The sequence below is a fragment of the Clarias gariepinus genome, chromosome 3 (genome assembly GCF_024256425.1).
Source record: "Clarias gariepinus isolate MV-2021 ecotype Netherlands chromosome 3, CGAR_prim_01v2, whole genome shotgun sequence".
Classification (NCBI taxonomy): Eukaryota; Metazoa; Chordata; class Actinopteri; order Siluriformes; family Clariidae; genus Clarias; species Clarias gariepinus.
In genome coordinates, this window is record NC_071102.1 from 11,482,296 (window position 1) to 11,499,957 (window position 17,662).

A 17,662-nucleotide genomic window follows, 5' to 3' on the forward strand; every position below is an offset into this window, starting at 1 on the left:
AGAGAAAATATCCACCCTTCTATCAGCATGAACCAGTCTGGCCATTCTCCTCCAGAAACCTGCCACTCACTGGATATTTTCGCTTTTGCAGACTATTCTCTGTAAACCCTGGAGATGGCTGTGTGTGCAAATCCCAGTAGATCAGCAGTTTCGTAAATACTCACACCAGCCTGTCTGGCACCAACAACCATTACACATTCAAAGTCACTTAAATCACTTTTCTTCCCCATTCTGTTGCTTGGTTTCAACTTTAGCAGATAATCTTGACCATTTCTACAGTACATGCCTAAAAGCAATGAGTTGCTGCCGTGTGATTGTCCGATTAGATATTCGTATTAACAAGCAGGTGTAGCCAATGGAGTGATCTGTGAGTACACTATATACAGTACATAGAATTGCATATAATTAATAATATTGACAAATTCAAGTCAAATCTGACTTTGCGTCACTTGTATATACACTAAATACAAGATAATTTCTTTATGTATCAATAATTAAGTTTTTACATGCAGAGATTAATTCCTTCTTTAGCGCAATGAGTGTTTGTTTTGAGCCAATTCTGACTGCTGACATCGGGCTCCAGAGAAAAAAGTAGACTGATGTTAAGTCTAGTGCTGTTCTTCTTTTTTCATCTTCTTTTGTAAGTTTTAATGGCAGAAACATTTCTGCGGATTCAGATTTTTCGGGCCTGTTTAGGCTTCAACCCTTCATAGGGCCCCCATTTAAATACTTGAAAATTTTTAGACTTTTGCCAAAAGCACTTTTTATTGTTTTTCATTCATTTTTATGTTGCAAATTAAGGTTAGTGTAGTACATACTGTATATGGCTCCTTACCATGTATAGGTTAAAAAAAAATTATAATAACTTTTACTAATAACCTTTTTCCAAAAAGTGCATATATAATAAAATAATAAAAAAACAGATAAAGTTGAAGGACATTATCATAAACAAAAAAATGTGCAAAAATACAAAAATGTTTATTTCCTACAATTGTTTGTATACAGGTGGCACATTGGCTTAGTTGTTAGCACTGTTGCCTTGCACCTTCAGGGTCTGAGTTCAATTCCTGGCCAGGGTCGTTTCCGGTCTCTGTGTGCATGGAGTTTGCATGTTCTCCCTGTGTTTGGTGGGTTTCCTCCCCCAGTCCAAATACATGCAGAATAGTTCCCCAAATTGCCCAGAGTACGTATGTGTGTGTGTGTGTGTGTGTCTTGCCATGGATTGGCACCCTTGTGCCCCAAGTCTCCTGGGTTAAGCTCCCGGCTTCCCACGGCCCTGTATACAGGTTAAAGCGGTATAGACGGTGAGTGTTTGTATACACCAGTGTCACATAATCGGAGCTCATCTGTTTGTTCAACTGCTTGTTAACACAAATATCTAATTAGACAATCACATGATGCTGGTGCTTGTAAAGTTACCAAATGTTGTTTTTCACCCTTATTAAGAAAAAAACAATAACTGCTACAAATTAATTAGATTAGATTCATAGAATCAATTAAAAATTTGTCTGTTTGTTTAATTGAAGAAAAAATCTATTTTTGTAAAAAAAGAAATATATATATATATATATATATATATATATATATATATATATAATAAATACTTTTAAAATTTTCTATTGTAGTGTGTGCCAAAAAAATTATAATAATAATTAAAAAGCTGTCTTTGTTTTCACATTTTCATTTCGAAATGAAATACAAATTAATGTAACATACACCACACTGGCATTTACTTCTCCTTTTTTCCTTTCCAGTACATGTTTGACAGATCACAGTGTGGGTAGCACACAGCAGAAAATGCACAAAGTATCTCTGCACTGTTACACAACTGAACGAATGTTCAGCAAAAAACACATTATGTTAAATGTGTACTGGTTCATTCAGCAAAAAGTAGGACATGCTGTTGAAAAGGTAGCGAAGACGTTCCCTGAAATATTAAACGCTGACCACACTTTCTCTTCTGCTCTCTAAAGGAACATTCTGCACATACGCTCAACCGTATATGTGATATGAATGCAAAAGCATAAAGAAGAGTATGTTTCATAATCCCGGCACTTCATGGTTCAATCCGTGGCTGATCGAACAGACCACCACAGGACCCGTGTGTCTTACTTTATACTGTATACAATCATCATAGAAGCAGAGTACTCTCTATGGGTTTGGACTTGAAGGGTTTAGAGAAGGCAACTCATCCTTTGCTCTCTGCATGAGCCTTACCATATGGACTTTCTTCTTTATGAAGAGGCATTTAATAATTAAGCATACAGGGAAAAGACAAGAGCAGAGGGACAGCTGTGTTAATAATTCAGTGTCAGTCTTAGCAGTTAGTCCTTAGACAGGCTCGGCTCTCGCTTTGCCTTATCACCTCTTGAAGTTCATCCGAGAAACTTTATACAGTAGATGCATGCAAAATGCGAAATGTGTTACGAATTAGGATAGATGTGCAAAAGTGTACCCCTACATTCCCATAAACCGCACACAAACACAAACACACCACATCCCATCCACACTCACTCTTAATCCTTCGAACAAATCCAGGCACGGGTGAATGCCTTCAGTATCCATTCATCCACCCTTCTATCCATCCATCCTTCAAACCAGTTACGGACCGAGCCACACATCTATCAAGCATGTCTGCTTTTTTATTTGTCACTCACTTTATTTTCAATTCAGAAAAAATAACATTTATTTATTCATTTGTCAGAGCATATGCTAACTGCTGAGCATAGCAAATTTGTCAAAATGCATCACGGCAACTTAAAGATGAGAGTATTTTTTACTTGAGCGTTATATAACCGTTACCCACACTGATTTCCCTCTTTATAAGAAACTTTTTTTATTGGTCTTTGCTCCACTTACGGTTGCGATGAAACCATTAATGCTGCCGAACGTTTAGTTGTGACTCCAGAAATCCTCAGAGGTGTACTGTCGGTCAGGTGCAGTTTTTCTCTGCTGGTTGGAGAAATTAAATCTGATTGCTTTCTATACATGTAACTTGGCATCACTGGAAATATACAGGGATTCTTAAAGGAAGAAGTCATTTTTTAAAAAAAAAAGGAAAAATCCACTGTATAACCTTACCAACCCTCACTCTAACTCAGACAGTTTCACACAGTATATGAGATTTGTTTTATTATTATTATTATTATTATAATTATTACTTCAAGTTTCATGCAAGACCAAAACGATTTGATTTAATTTTTTTATTCTCACAACAACGAACAAGTTTTAATCCTAAAAGTTGCTACTGGTGATAAAATTCTTAGAATTATGACATTTTCTTAGAATTTCCCCTTAAATTTAGAACTAAATCTTAGTAAAGATAAAAATGATTTACGAAACATCTTAGACCTAGCTTCTAAAGTAAAAATTGTTAAGAGTTGGGAGGAGGACTTTTAACAGGCTTAAGAGTTTCTATAGCAGGGGACAAAATTACAGAAAGAAGAAATATTCTCCAAACACTGAATGTAAAGCTTAAAGTAAACACCGCTCTTTAGTCCAATTTGGTTTTCTTGTTGTTTTACTCCCTTCCATCTCTCTTGGATTGTTGACTACATACCCTTCGAAAGTGCAACGTAAATAGACTGTCCTGCAATCATGTAAATTGGTAAAAGGTGAGCCCTTTTGCTCTCATCAATCTGAAATAAAATCAGTATGATAAATAAATGTAAGCGCTTAAATATAGTAACTACTGTGTGGAAATTGGTTGCTTCAAAGGTAGACATATTTTCACCATTTGGCTGTTTTAATTAACTTAAAGATATTTAGCCTATAACAGAAACTTTGCATAAAGTAGTCTGTAGCATAATTATACAATTTCTTCATATACAAACATTATGATTTCACTGTCTATTCTATTATCATATATTCTATTTTCACAAAGACCGCATTTTAAAACCTTTACAGAGGCTACAGTAAGATAGGAGCTCTCTGAGAGAAGTCTAAGAAGTTTCGTGAATACGGGCCCAGCACTTTTACATCTGTTAAACTTTTCTGTTAAAATCTGTCTAACACCTGCACACATCTGTATAAGATCTGCCTGTGTGTTGCATCTGCATGTCTTTAAAATGAACACCAGTGTACCAACTGCACTTGTATAGTAACTTCACCACTCAGGTACAACCAGCCTAGGTACTGTATCACAACAGCACTTGCGACACAATCTCGACATGTGCACATGTACTTATGTGTGCACATACTGTAAGTAGTTCAAGATGGCGCCGGTGATGGATGGCGAGTTCAAGATGGCGCCGGTGAGGTCGGCTGCCGTCACGACTGCTCCGACCACCTTTTCTTTGTTTTTGTTCTTTAAGTTAGTTTACAGCGTTTTAAAACCGGCAAAATTACCACCATGGGGTACATTAGTTATGATAGAGACACTCTTGTTTCTATTGGTATACAATGTACTCACAATTCGACGTTTTTAACTCCGGATCCGAGCTGGCCGAGTGAGATCCTGAGGGACAACAAAGGACGCGACGCGAAGCGGCGGCCTCGAGGGAAACGAGCCGGCGTCAGGAACAGGCTGAGAGCACGTGCACACCGCACACCTCTGCCTAGCATCCTGCTCGCCAACGTCCAGTCACTGGAAAACAAGCTCGATGACCTCAGGGCCAGGGTAAAGTTCCAGAGAGACATACGGGACTGCAATCTCCTCTGCTTCACCGAGACATGGCTGAACCCAGCGGTGCCGGACCACGCCATCCAGCCGGCCGAGTTCTTCTCGGTTCACCGCATGGACAGGACGCGGGACTCGGGGAAGTCAAGGGGAGGCGGCGTGTGTTTAATGGTGAACAGCAGCTGGTGCAACAGCGCGAGCGTTGTTCCTCTCACACGCTCCTGCACACCAAACCTGGAACTACTGTCCATCATGTGTCGTCCTTTTTACCTTCCTCGGGAGTTTACATCGGTCATAATCAGCGCCGTTTATATTCCACCACAAGCGGACACGGACACTGCCTTATGCGAGCTGCATGAGGCACTTACACAGCACCAAACACAACACCGGGACGCTGCGCTTATTGTGGCGGGGGACTTTAACAGTGCCAACCTCAAACGTGCAGCGCCAAACTTTTATCAGCACATCACTTGCCCCACCAGGGGCGAAAGGACACTGGACCACTGCTATACAACGGTCAAGGACGGCTACAAGGCACAATCTTGTCCACCGTTTGGTAAATCCGACCACGCCGCCATCTTCCTCATGCCAAAATACAAACAAAGGCTGAAACAGGAAGTTCCGGTTCAGAGGGAGGTCGCGCGCTGGACGGACCAATCGGTGGCCGCGTTACAGGACGCACTCGATGACGCAGACTGGGACATGTTCAGAAACAGCTCCGATGGTGACGTCAGCGTGTTTACGGAAGCGGTTGTGGGATTCATCGGGAAATTAGCGGACGATACCGTAGAAAAAAAGACTATTAAAACGTTTCCCAACCAGAAGCCGTGGGTGGATAAAACCATCCGCGACGCTCTGAGATCTCGCACCGCTGCCTACAACACGGGACTCGCGTCGGGGGACATGGAACCATACAAGGCTGCGTCATACAGCGTCCGGAAGGCGGTGAAAGAGGCGAAGCAGTGCTACGGGAGAAAACTAGAGTCACAACTCCAACAGAGTGACTCTAGGAGCCTGTGGCAGGGATTGAGAACAATAACGGATTATAAAGCACCAACATCCGGTATGATAAACACAGACGTGTCTCTGGCAGATGAGCTGAACACTTTCTATGCTCGCTTCGAGGCTGCAGCTAAGGACGCTAGCGATGCTAATGCTAGCGGCGCTAACGGCTGCAGACAGGAAGTCACTGCCAGCACCGGAAGCGCGTTCATCATCACCGAGCATGACGTGAGGAGAGCCTTCAAGAGAGTGAACACCAGGAAAGCAGCAGGACCAGACGGCATCTCAGGCCGTATTCTCAGAGCCTGCGCAGACCAGCTAGCACCTGTGTTCACTGAGATATTCAACATCTCTTTATCTCAGTCGGTGATCCCCACATGCTTCAAAGAGTCCATCATTGTTCCTGTCCCAAAGAAACCTCATCCTGCTTCACTCAATGACTATCGCCCTGTAGCCCTCACTTCAGTAGTGATGAAGTGCTTTGAACGCCTGGTCAGAGACTTCATCATCTCTTCACTACCAAACACACTCGACCCACTACAGTTTGCTTATCGTCCAAACCGTTCCACGGACGATGCAATCTCTCATCTCCTCCATACATCTCTCACTCACCTGGACACTCGGAGGGGGAATTATGTGAAAATGCTCTTCATCGACTACAGTTCTGCATTTAATACCATAATTCCCTCCACACTTACCACCAAGCTGGAGCACCTGGGACTCAGCTCATCTATGTGTCAGTGGATCTCCAACTTCCTAACTGGCAGACCACAGGCAGTAAGGATGGGCGGACATGTCTCAGCCCCTCTCACTCTCAGCACTGGAGCCCCCCAGGGTTGTGTTCTGAGCCCCCTGCTGTACTCTCTGTACACCCACGACTGCGTGGCCACTACCAGCTCCACCACCATCATCAAGTTTGCTGACGACACTGTTGTGGTGGGCCTGATCACGAACAATGATGAGACGGCCTACCTGGAGGAGGTTGGAAATCTGGAGAACTGGTGCCAGAGGAACAATCTCCTCCTGAACGTCAGTAAGACAAAGGAGCTGATAGTGGACTTTAGTACAAAGCAGGTGAGGAACTACCAGACCCCCGTCATCAACAGGAGCCCAGTGGAGAGAGTGGACAGCTTCAGATACCTCGGTGTTCACATCACGCAGGACCTGGCATGGTCCTGTCACATCAACACCGTGGTAAAAAAGGCCCGGCAGCGTCTCTACCACCTCAGACGCTTGAGAGACTTTAGACTGCCCTCCAAGGTGCTCAGGAATTTCTACTCCTGCACCATCGAGAGCATCCTGACGGGAAATATCACGACCTGGTTCGGGAACAGCACCATGCAGGACAGACGAGCTCTACAGAGGGTGGTGCGATCAGCTGAGCGCATCATCCGCATCGAGCTCCCTGACCTGCACTCGATCTACAACAAGCGGTGCTTGACCAAGGCCAGGAAGATCGTGAAGGACCTCAGCCACCCCAATAACGGACTGTTTACTCTGTTGCGGTCTGGGAAGCGATTCCGCTCCTTGAAGGCCAACACAGAGAGACTGAGGAGGAGCTTCTTCCCGCAGGCGATAAGGTCTCTCAACCACAACCACACCACTATGCAGAACTACACAATATTTTCATAATTGGTCAAATCTATCAATCTTCTTACATCCATGAACACTATGGACAATTACACGCTCACCATCCTTCATATATACACTACATGTCGTACGTTACATCCTGGACCATTGCACAAAGACACTTTAATAACTTTGCACACCTACCTTCACAACTACACTACATTTTACAGTTTTACGTTTACATCCTGGACCAGTGCACAAAGACACTTTAATAACCTCTGCACTAAGACACTTTGTTCCATGCATATTTGCACACACCGTAAAGTATATTTCAATTTGCACTGTATATTTCTATTTTGTACATCCTATTTCTATTTTTATTTTTAGTTCTATTTTTTCATAGCACATTTCTATTTTTATTTTTAGTTCTATTTTTCCTAGTTTAATTTAATTTTGTAATTTAATTTCTATCGTATTTCTTTTATTCATATTTATTTCTTATTTGTAAAATTTAACTCTCTTTTAGGGTCAATGGCAGTCGTATAATACATTTCACTACATTTCGTACTGTGTATGTTTGTGTATGTGACAAATAAAATTTGAATTTGAATTTGAAGTACCGTGCACCAACAGAAGCGTTAAAGTCAGCAGCTGTGTATTGTCGGCGTTTGTCTAACACCTGGATCTGTAAACCATTTTCTATATTTCTGTTATACCTGCACTTGTGTAATGCCTTCAGTGTTGTGTGTGTAACATCAGCACAAGTGAAGTGAACACTTTGCCTTCTTTGATACATCTGCATCTATGTAATACCTGGGTATTTGTAACACTTATTCCCTACGGACTATGGTCCAGAGGGTTCCAGGTTCGACCCTCCACCCCCCCACTACCACCAAGCTGCCGCAGTTGGGCCCTTGAGTAAGGCCTTCAAGTGTTTGGATGTGTAATGAGATAGAAATGTGCATAATGGTCTGATTGCACAAAGTGTTCATCAGATCACTTTAATTTTTTTTTTTATCATGTTGCAATGTACAGTCGATGTATGACTTTACGTACAGTCTTAAAACACAGAGGGAGTAATGAAGAGAGAAGCAGGTGAGGCTTTTTTTTTGGTTGAAATGTTAGGGAGAGAAGGTTTGATATAACAGGGTTACTTTGTTGTCGTGTAAATACTTCATGTATGGCTGCTTTCAGGCTAGCAGAGCACCAGCGGAGACAAAAGCAGCACGCTCTGCAGTATACAACCCCAGTCTATTACTAAGAGAAGACATTCATTTTCATTGAATAGGTTGAGAAAATCTGCCTCTTAGGAGCTCTCCTGACAAACTGCAGGTACTACACAATACATGACACCTTTTAATAAGACAAAAAAGGAGGAAATGAAAAGGCCGGGTGGCAGTCTTTACGGGGATTATATGGACGAAAGAACATAAGATTTTGCTTACCTTAACATTTTTACTGTGCCATTTTAACTGTACATGCTATAGTTTTGTAAAGGCACATCAATTATAGTTTGATGCTAGAACAGTTTTTTCTGGAATAAATTTAATGGAGCACGGCCAAGTTTGCCTTAAATGTTTTTCACGGCGTTCGCGAATTGCCATTTTTCAGCACCTGTGAAATGTAAGCGGTGTGAACAGTCTGTTGTAACAGAATGTCATTATGTCAATCTGTTTAATGGTTTCAAGATTCATTTCTGTGTCTGCTTTTTAGAATTTGGATTCGGATTTAAACCAGAAGCAGCTGTGAATAAAATGCGATGAACCCTACAAACCCTGTGTAGCCGGCCTACAGATGCACTGGAAAGTTCACAACAAGTACACAACAACATAAGCAAAGTGCGTGGGGTATTTAAGTCAAACAGGAGTGTGCAGAATAGTAAAAGAGTAGTACAAGAGTAAAAACTCTCTATATAATCCCCTGCTACACTAATGCACTTTTCCAGGGTTTCACTAGAAATTTCACTGGATAACATCAAGGTAGAATGTTTTCTCAGTACAACAGAGCAAAAATCATACTGCATGCTTCGCTACCGAAACGCTGGCCTCCCAGGAACTCTTCTAATGCCCCAAACATGTGGAAATGGCTTGGAGTGAAAATGCCACTTGCTGAATGCTGATGGGAACAATTGCAGTGGGCTTCGAGCCACCTCAGCCAGGATTGTTATTCACAGATATTCTTTAAAACATTGGCATTATTCAGATGTTGGAGTGCAGCTAAAAGTCTCATGTAAATGTCAATCATGAGAAATTTAATCACAAGTCCCGGTGTGACCTGAACGCCCCAAGCAGTAGCCTCAGCTGAACCACTGAAATCCAAACCAGGCAATTACTAAGGATAATTGCTTGAAGCTTGTAAATGCTTCGCACTGCATCGTTCTTCTTTACATCGTTAAGCATCATATCTGCCCATTTACTCTTTTATCCTATTACTTACTGTAAATACTGTTATTTTTTGTTATTGTATTTTGAATAATGTAAAAAAAAATGCTTCACAATAACTATCTCTAACTACATCAATAACTATCCTTATCTATTATTCCAAACAATTAGTGTTAAAAAATAATAACATAAATTAAAACACTTTGTCTGAATGTCAAAAAGGTGTTTAAGTGTCCCCTGGTTTTAAAGTAAACTCTGGTTTTAATTTATGGCCAAGTGGATTTTTGGATCAGCCCTTGCATTTTATTTCTACAAAATGTATTGTTAAAATTTGGCTTTATAATTGTAGGTAATGACAAAAAAAATGATGCAATCTTTTACTTATTTGCATTGTGTGTGTGAGAGAGGGAGAGAAAGACGATGTACTGTACTATTGCCAATTAGAGCTTGTCATTTTTTCTATAATTATGTCTACTTTTAAATAAATTATTTTCATTATTCTTTTCTCAAAGCAGTTCAAATAACAATACGTACAGGACTGAACGTGTTTGCTCTCGGGTAACCATGGCAAAAAAACAGACTGTTCCCCCTTACCATTCATGTAACCATTCCCATTGTAACCTACAGTATGAGCTTATGAATGCACCTCTAGCGTAAGGAATCTACAGAATAAAAGAGTATTATCAGAATGTTGTGGGTGAATATTTTACATGACTTAAACACTTGCTTAAATATAACATACTGAACATATGAAATGCATGAGCGGGGTCAGTGAGTCATACCGTAGCTGCACATTGTATCTCACAACACTGTCCTGCTGGTGCATTGTCTGTAAAGCATGTTTATCTGTCCAGAAGTAGCTTCACATGTTGCAATCAGCAGAAAAACAAAACAAAATTGCCATTATTAATTGGTTACCCATTTTTGAGGATTATTGGTTTTCATACATTGCCATTGGTCCCTTAATAAGATTTATGCCAAATTATAGGAATAGTTTTTCAGGATTTAGGCTCATTCCATGCATTTAAAATATAGATGAGTCTTCATTCACAAACATGCTTCTAAAACATGGAGAAACCATTTCCATTTGCTATTTTATTATAAACATTTCATGTTTGCATATTGTTTCTTACGGTCAAAGTATCACAAATAAGATCCATGTTCTCAATATTAAGTCAAAAAAGAACTAGTTCATGAAGAATTGTGCCGCCACAGACCACATTTTTTTTTCTACTGCATGACAGAGGATTTCACTCAAGGGATGCCAGGTTTCCATCTAGGAGCCACTAGTGGCTTTGGGATGCACAATGAGGGCCACTGTTGTAGAGTAGGAATCCCACTGAAGACTGTCTTAGACTTTTGCATTTAAATAAATTTAAATAAGTATTTTCTTTTAAAAAATCCATTGGTGGACATCTGGGATATGTTCCTTCAAAAAGTCAGCTGGGTACTGGCGACTAGAACTAACAATAAAATGCTTTATGACCCAAAGAAGTCTTGAAACTAGTTTAGTCCACACTTAGCTTTAAGATGAAAAAAAAAAATCACACCTTGCTAGTTTTTTCTATTTTTTTGTAGAAAGGATAAATGAAATGTAAAAAAAAAACCTCAATGTCTGCCACGCTTTTGTGTCAAAAGAACCACATACGGTGATGATTCAGGTTTTCACTGAGCAAAAAGCAGAATGACTGAGGTGATGTCGGTAGGTGGCAATCCTACATCATTGTGTCAGTCTTATCAAAACACACACATGACGCACATACACACAATACGTGATACACACATCCAAAGTGGGAGAGAGAGAGAGAGAGAGAGAGAGAGAGAGAGACATTAATGAAATGAATTAAATGTATGCAATTCAAACAGCTCACAAAAGGCTCTCTGTAAACAGACACAAGTTCTTTGGCCTTCTATAGTGGATTCAGCCAAGAAACAAAACATCTCTACACTCTGACAGGCTCCTCAGACCCAGGTTGCCAAGTGCAGGTATTGTAATTCCAAAAATAAGTATGATTTGGGTGATGGATTTTTACTCATTCATTATTAGTAATCGTTTAAGCCTGGTCCAGTGGATCTGGAGCTGATCCCAGGAAGAATGAGTGTGGGATGGGAAAATTCACCCAGAATGTGGTGGCAGTTCATTACTGGGCACACATTCACACACGCTTTCACATCTACAGGCAATTTACTGTAGCCTGCTTGTTTTTGGACAGAGGGAGAAAACCGGGGGACCTCGAGGAAACCCAAGTGAGCATGTTGAGAACATGCAGACGGATCGAACCGAGAGATGTGATGCAGCAGTGCTACAGTACCTGCCGGGATGGATGGAACATAATCCATAATAACTTCCCCCCTCAAACCCCACCAAAAAAAAACTTAAATTTGATTTGATGACTTGATGCTAAGCACGTGACAGGATGGGGCTTAGTGGGTACCATTGTCGCCTTGCGCCTCTGGGATCCGGGTTCGAATTGCGTCTGGGTGTGTGGAGTTTGCATGTTCTCTTACTTCAGGTTCCGATTTTCTCCTAAAAACATGCAGATTGAGCTAATTGGCGTTCCCAAATTGCCTGGAATGTGTGTATGTGTGTGTTGGCCTTGCGATGGATTGGCCCCCTGTCCACCATGATGTATCCCACCCTGTACCCTAATTCTCCTGGGATAGGCTCCAGACTTCCTGCCACCAGGATAAAGTGGTGAAGACGATAAGTGAGTGATTTGATGCTAAGGACGCGGCAGAGCAGTGGTTAGCACTGTCGCCTTGCGCCTCCAGGATCCGGGTTCGGGGATTTGCGTCTCAGGGCCGGTGTGCATGGGGTTTGAATTTTCTTGGTGGGTTTCCTGAGGGTGCTCCGGTTTCTTCCTACAGTCCTAAAACATGCAGATTAAGTGTGTGTGTGTGGCTCGTGGCGATTTGGCACGCCACGTGCCCTAAGTCCCCAGAGATCGACCGTGCACGCAGGCTAAAGCGGTATAGACGACGACGACGAGATGATGATGATGCTGCTAAGGATGTGATTTTGTAGCTCCAATCTGGCAACCCTGTCGAGCAGTGAGTCGCTGCTGCAGCTCTCGATGCTCATCACTGTAGGCGGCTGCAGTCTGCTTTTGCCTGATTTCATCTTTGCAGAAGGGGAGGAAGAAAAGGAAAGGAAAGGAAAGGGAAAAAAAACCAACGCGTTCATAAAATATGAATATAGATTTTGTTTCTCAGGAGAGGACGGAGAGAAAGTGCGCCCACGCACGCTTCGGAATGAAGATGAGTGAATGAGTGAAGATTCAGGAGGAAGTTCAAGTCGCGTCTGCGGTTCGCCTGAGAAGGGAAGAAGAGAGGAGAGAGCGCGAGCGAGCGAGCGCGCGCGCGCGGCGATCAGAAGCGAACGGCTGATTAATGAATGAATGAATTAATTAAATCCGAAGCCAATAATCCGCATTAGAGCCGTGCACTGGCTGCAATCGGGCTATAACGCAGAATGGGAAAGAAGTGTGTGTATGTGTAAGTGTGTGTCAGATAGATAGACACACACACACACACACACACACACAGAGAGCGGCATTAAAGCATCAGCCAAGTCAGCATGTTACGTGTTTAAGCCATGGATCGCGCGCGCTTCGTTATCACCGTCTCTGATACACCAGGACCCTTCTCATAATAACTGCTGGATTTGGGATTTTTTTTATTTTTTATTTTTCTTCATCGGAATAAAGCCTGAGAGAGAGAGAGAGAGAGCCTGCTGCGAACACACGCTGTGGATGTGGGATTTATCAGAGCTGCTCTGCGTTTGCACCAACAAGGTGATAGATTTATTCTTTTCATATATTTTTCTTTTTTTTTCATTTTCTCATCTCACTCTCTCTATCGTTTTAATATTTTTCTGCACTGCTTGCAAAAGGCTCTCCGTCTCTCTCTCTCTCTCTCTCTCTCTCTTACATCTCACAAAAAAAAAAAAAAAACCTGCATGGATTTCACATTAACTTGAGGCTGAGGCTGCAGAGGATCATCTGTCCATACTGCTATCGCTGATATATTATTATTAAAAAAATAAATAATGATAAAGAAGGAAAATGTGTGAGTAGGTGATGGGAAAGTATTCTAGAGATTTCGTTCTCTAATCAAGTTGCATGCATGCATTTTATGCATTCGCATGTAATCTACAGATTACATATCCATCTATCTGTCTGTCTATCTATCTATCTGTTTATCTATCTATCCATCTATCTATTCAGATGGATAGACAGATGGATAGCCAGTCTGTCCATCTTCCCATCTTTAAATCTCTCTATCTTGTCATTGGCTACATGATTGAAGGCTGGTGCCAGAATAAGCTGGTAGAATTTTGGATCCCAACACCTCCCTCCCCCCACCATCCCCCCTTCTGTTGCTCCACTTAGCGTTACTTTTGCTAGAATATGGCGTTGGGTCATTCATATTCCGTTCACATGTGCAGGCTTTCGCAAAAGACACAGGAGGAAAAAAGAGACGCCGTGTGCCTGCGATTGTTCCCATCTTCACTTTGCTGCATTTGATAAGTAAATGAGGTGAAAGGCATCCTGAGTACATCCTGTGTTCAGCTTGTTACTCATCTAACTGCATGCTGGGTCACATCCTAGGATCCTTATGCCGTCTCCTACAGGGCTTTTTTTTTTTTTTTTTTTTGGGATGGTGATTGTAAAAAGCACAGACGAGGGTGGCAGCTCACACACAGGGTTGTACCGTGTGTCTTCAACAATTAACCCTGTTGGTAAGACCACAGCCAGGTGAAGGCAGGCATTACATTGCTGACACGCTGGGAGGAATTCTGGGTTGTACCAGAAGCCTGCGCATTTGCTGTGTATGATTCATGGTCGTGGGTTGTTGCTTCCCTGATACTTTTTTTTTTTTTTTTTTTTTTGCGCATGAATGTTTGACAGGAGCTTCCGTCTTAGCTGGTGATAATAATAATAATGATGAAGGGGAAAATAAAACCATAGAAAACCAGACATCCTTTTGCATTTTCAGCTATCTAAGATGGTTAAGATATTTTTGTAGGTAAATCTTCTAAAGTAGAAGAACATGCCAGTCTTGAAATCCATGCATTCAAGATTTAGGAGCTACGGTTCCTTGTTTCAGTGCCTGCTTGTAAGGACATCAAGCAAAAGCAGTCATCTGAGATAATTGCTTTTAACTGGCACTGCTCTATCTATTTCAGTTCCTGAAATGATGCACTAATTATAAATGTCATCTCCTACAGTCTGTCAGAAAGATCTGTTCTTTTCATGATCAGAAAGCTACAGTGCAGTTCATGTACACTTGAAGCAAGTTGATAAAGCTGCCTGCGGTTTATCTCAAGTGGCACGTCTTTTGATGAATTAAACACTGAATGCTTTATTCACAGCTCGAAAATATAAATATCCTCCCATGTTTATGTTTCTTTTATAATTATATATTTGTTCTTATGATTCGTCGGGATAAGCGGCAGAGCAAATGTTATTGCTGGATCAAAAACCAATGACTGGTGGCAACAAAAAAAAAAAGGAAAAAAAACAAGCATTTGGTATCTACGTTACAAACGATGGATAGGTGATACATTTCTGCGTATGCAGAATCACTTCACAGACTTAAAGTTTTAATTAGCAAGATTGCAAACAAAAAGTGCCCATTATTACTCATTTTCGACTGCAAATGCTGCAAAAATCATAATGGCTTTTATGGAACATGCTTGACAGCTGCTCTATTTAGTTCAGTGCATTCTGCTCCATAATCATCTTATCCAGCTTAAATAAATGGAGCAAAATCCCAACGCAGATGAGACCAAATCAATCTGCTAAAAATTAAAAGCATAATCACATTTAGATGATAATGTTACTGACTCAGATCAGTTTGGTGCTTGCCACTTTGCCATGGGCTTCATTGATTTAAATTACACTTCAGTATGAAAATGCTATGGAACAGATTAAGGTGTGAGTGTTAATTTTCAACTCTGGATTTTCCTTAGAGCCATGTTGTTGTTTTTTTGTGCTGTACAATGAGGCCTGTGTTTGCTGCCATTGAAGTTGTGGTCTGTTCGTGAAATTAAATAAGCGGTCAGATTGGGTCTTTGTTAAAAATAATTTTTTCATCATATCCATAGATTATTGCTATAATGAATTAACAGAAATTGCATGTCTTGCTTTAATTGCAATATCACCAGGTAACTGCAGCACAATCATCATGGTTTAATGGAGATAAAAACAAACCAAAATCACAAATCCGTACCATCACCATTTGGTTAATTTACACAAGATAGAGACAGAGATCACTGCTCTTTTTTCTCAGGGTGATGACCTGAGTTTAGCCCTGACTCATGGGCCGCACATTACAAACCCCTAAAGTGCAGCTTTGATTGATGGTGTATCCTCACAGGCAGCTCAGAGAAACAAGGTTTAGTGCGCAGTCCTGGGACTGAAAGTCCACAGCAAGGATGAGTGTTAATGTGTTGATTGTGTCAGCTAAGCGAAAAAAAAAACAGCACCAAATACCCGCCACCGTAAAATGGGTGTGTCTTGGAATAAGAACTTTTTAGGCCATATACAGTAGCACGCATTTAATTTAATTATCCGTTGCCATTTAAATTAATGCAGCTTTCTTTTTCAGTGCTACTGTATAAAAGGCCCTCTCAAGTATAGGTCAGGTAGGAAGCTCACCTAATATCATAAAAAAACATTATGAAGTTAAATAACATGCAGACAGCAGTTATCATGTGTAGTGCCTTCTTTAAAAATGGTAAAAAGAGGTCAGAGAAATAGTGAACAAAATTAATTAAAGCAGTTTCGGATAAAGGATCCACTGATGCAGATTCATTCAGGTAAAAAAAAAAAAAACATTTCCACACTGAATCCTCAATTCAGCTAAGGTAATAGAGACAAGACCTTGCCAGTCACCCAGCTGTGCTCTGTGTTCTAGTCATTAAAGAAAATACTTTCTTTTTTTTCCCCATGTTCATCTCTTACTCACTATTGCTCATCATCTTTACAGCTTTATCCTGTATACAGGGTACATGGGGGGGTGGGGGGGACTTAGGGCACGAGGCGGGGTACACCCTGGATGGGATGCCCATCCTTCACAGGGCACACTCACATACGTATACACACACTCACTTGGAATTTTGGGGAAAGTCAGTTAGCCTAATCTGCATGTCTTTGGACTGTGGGAGGAATCCAGAGGAAACCCACCAAGCACGGGGAGAACTCCATGCACGTAGACCCGAAGTGGGAATCGGACCCGCACCTGGGAGGTGCAAGGCGGCAGTGCTAGAAACTAAGCTTCCGCGTGCCCCATATTCATCAGTCTCTTCAAAATATAAAACAGCAGCCTGCCAGTGGAATTTTAATTGGCACAATTGAGATGCACTTGTGCCTCACTCCTGCATATGTGGCTGGCACATGAATACCCTAAAGATTGCACATCCCAAAGCTGTTTATCCCAAAGTCCCCACCCTTAATAATCTCACTTGGATACTTTAGACTTAAGAACCAACCGCTGCTGTAATCATAAAGAGTAAAATTCTCGTACTAGGCATCTGTTTAACACATATTGTAATGTTCAAGGAAAAGGAACGATTTATAATTCAGCTGTGGGTCATACAGACAAGAATAGGTGCTGTTGTCGTGTTGGTGTTGTTTTTATACTCCGGTTCCTCTCTATGTTTCTCCTTTATGTTGTCTTGTTTTGTTTTTTGCTCATGAAGGATCTAAATCAACCATGCAGCTTTCTTTAGTACTCCTTTGTGAATAATTTGAGCATCAAAGGCGCTACTCATATGGTAAAAATACTTTAATTTATGTGGACCAAGACTATAGGATCAAAACCATTCTGGACTTTTGTGAAATGTACACGGATTTCGGTTCCATCCTGTTGTGCCTATTGATCCATTTGTCATTGTTCCATGTTGCTTTACTGCCCTTTTATATTTCTGGCTGTTAATAACATGTTCTCGCGAGCAACATGTCAAGAATTATGTGTACCCATATAAAAATCTATACTCTGCTCCTTTAATTAGATGTGAAATATAGGTACATGATGAAGACCAAAGGGGAAAAAATAAACCCCAGTTGTTACTGTAGTCTATTTTAAT

General features: G+C 41.2%; 1 protein-coding gene across 2 annotated transcripts in view; it reads left to right on the plus strand.

Moving 5' to 3' along the window:
* The window catches only part of lrrc4cb (leucine rich repeat containing 4C, genome duplicate b), a 56,253-nt gene that overhangs the window by 14,256 nt on the left and 24,335 nt on the right, over positions 1-17,662 (plus strand). Inside the window, exon 1 of one of the 2 annotated variants that reach the window (XM_053491320.1) lies at positions 12,671-13,364. The exons of the other annotated variant lie outside the window; for it this stretch is intronic. The gene's annotated coding sequence lies outside the window, so the exon portion shown is untranslated. Of the gene's footprint in view, positions 1-12,670; positions 13,365-17,662 lie in introns of those variants that run through there. 2 annotated transcript variants of the gene reach the window in all.